Source organism: Pyxicephalus adspersus, chromosome 10 (assembly GCF_032062135.1).
Source record: "Pyxicephalus adspersus chromosome 10, UCB_Pads_2.0, whole genome shotgun sequence".
Lineage (NCBI taxonomy): Eukaryota > Metazoa > Chordata > Amphibia > Anura > Pyxicephalidae > Pyxicephalus > Pyxicephalus adspersus.
In genome coordinates, this window is record NC_092867.1 from 1,048,927 (window position 1) to 1,051,502 (window position 2,576).

Here is a 2,576-nt window from a genome sequence, read left to right on the forward strand (position 1 = left end):
TTTCACACGTTGCCTGGGATGACCCTTTCACTAAAATACTCCAAAACAACTAGTTTATGGTATTTGATCAAGTAAAACATATACAGAGTTAATGATGTTTTGGCTCCTTTTATTATCCTTTATGACAAGTACACTGGGTCGCTGTACCTGCAGAAAATCTTTATTTCTCCTTAAATAACCTCAGTGTCCCGACTCAGGACAGCCAACCTCCTACCTATGGAATCCCTCAGGTGTATGTGCCAGCAGTGGGGTCATAATATCTGGGATTGCTGATATTGTCTGGTAATCTATTGATTAGGAAACTTGTGCCGGTGTGTACTTTGTGTATTTCTTAATTATGGAAAAATAGAGTAACGGAAACAAATAATAATATACTCTATCTACCTCTCTTGTGAATATATACTGCTTGGCCAAACATAATTCACCCAGACTATGGGGGCAGTATATGATCTAAGGGTGCCCGGGGTGAAGTGTAATATTCTAAGGGGGCATGGGGGGGGATATTATAATCTGGGATGCCTGCAGGGACAGTGTTATGATCTGTGGTACCTGTGGGGGGCAGAGTTATGATCTGTGGTGCCTGCGGAGACAGTGTTATGATCTGTGGTACCTGTGGGGGCAGTGTTATGATCTGGGGTGCCTGTGGAGACATTGTTATGATCTGGGGTGCCTGTGGGGGCAGTGTTATGATCTGGGGTGTCTGTGGGGGCAGTGTTATGATCTGGGGTGTCTGTGGGGGCAGTGTTATGATCTGTGGTACCTGTGGGGGCAGTGTAATGATCTGAGGTACCTGTGGGGGCAGTGTTATGATCTGGGGTGCCTGTGGAGACAGTTTTATGATCTGGGGTGCCTGTGGGCATAGTGAAATGATCTTGGATTCTCGCAAGGGCAGCATTATGATCTGGGGTGCATGCAGGGGCAGAGTTATGATTTGAGGCGCCTGTGGGGGCAGTGTTATGATCTGTGGTGCCTGCAAGGGCAGTGTTATGATCTAGGGTGTCTGTGGGGGCAGTGTTATGATCTGTGGTACCTGTGGGGGCAATGTAATGAACAGTGGTATCTGCGGGCTCAGTGAAATGATCTGAGTTGCCTGTGGGGGCCGTGTAATAATCTTGGATGCCTGCAAGGGCAGCATTACTATCTGGGGTGCCTGCATAGGCAAGTGTTATGATCTTGTATGCCTGAAGGGCAGTGTTATGATCTCTGGCACCTGCAAGTGCAGTGTTATGATCCGGGGTGCCTGTAGAGGCAGTGTTATGATCTGTGGTGTCTATAGGGGCAGAGTTATGATCTGAGGTAACTGCGGGGGCAGTGTTATGATCTAGGGTGCCTGTGGGGGCAGTGTTATGATTACCTGTGGGGGCAGTGTTATGATCTGGGATGCCTGTGGGGGCAGTGTAATGATCTGAGGTGCCTGTGGGGGCAGTGTTATGATCTCTGGTGCCTACAAGTGCAGTGTTACTGTCTGGGGTGCCTGCAGAGGCAAGTGTTATGATCTGGGGTACCTGTAGGGGCAGTGTAATGATCTGAGGTGCCAGTGGGGGGGGGGCAGTGTTATGATCTGGAGTGCCTGTTTGGGCAGTGTTATGATCTGTGGTGACTTCAAGGGCAGTGGTATGATCTGTGGTACCCGTGGGGGCAGTGTCATGGTATGTGGTGCCTGCTACGAAAGTTTAATTATCTGGGGTACCTGTGGGGGCAGTGTTATGATTTTTGGGCCTGTGGGGACAGTTTAATGATCTTGGGTGCCTGTGAGGGTAGTGGTATGATGCCTGGTACATCTGGGGGCAGTGTTATGATCTGGGGTACCTGTGGGGGCAGTGTGAGGATCTAGGGGTGCCTTAAGAGAAAGAAACGTTAAAAAAAATAGAATTGTTGTCTCTGCTTCTTTCTGCAATGCTTATCCCTCGGTCTCTCCCCTAGAAATAAAATGCCGCACAATATTGAAGCCATAAGTTGACATAAATCTGGAAAGATTTTTTTTTTCCCCATCAATGTCACATATTATAATTACTCATAATTATTGTTCAGTTGCTGCTATGAATAGATGTAATAACAAGGTGAATCATACACATTCCACATTCATCTCCCCTGTCCTGAGTTCTGTGTGCTTTGCTTGGCCTGGCGAGTGGATTGGCTCGGGGATTCCCCATCCTGATAGAATTCATTCTGAACGGATCACTGATTTGGCAGAGTCTAGAGATACACCCAGCATGATTGATTAAAAACATTCACTTGCCGTGACGGATGAAACGGAGTTCTTTGTTTGGCATCAAACCACTCTGCTAATATTTTATATAATTACAATCTACTTTTCTCAGAAAATGAATGCGGCTTTTATTGTTGGCTTGGCACACAGTGCTACATGAGGTTCAGCGGGCTTCATAATATCTATTATTAGTGACCAATATAGAGTGCCATGTATATAGTGCCCCGTGGTATAGGGAGTGCCATGTATCTGGTGCCCCGTGGTATAGGGAGTGCCATGTATATAGTGCCCCGTGGTATAGAGAGTGCCATGTATATAGTGCCCCGTGGTATAGGGAGTGCCATGTATATAGTGCCCCGTGGTATAG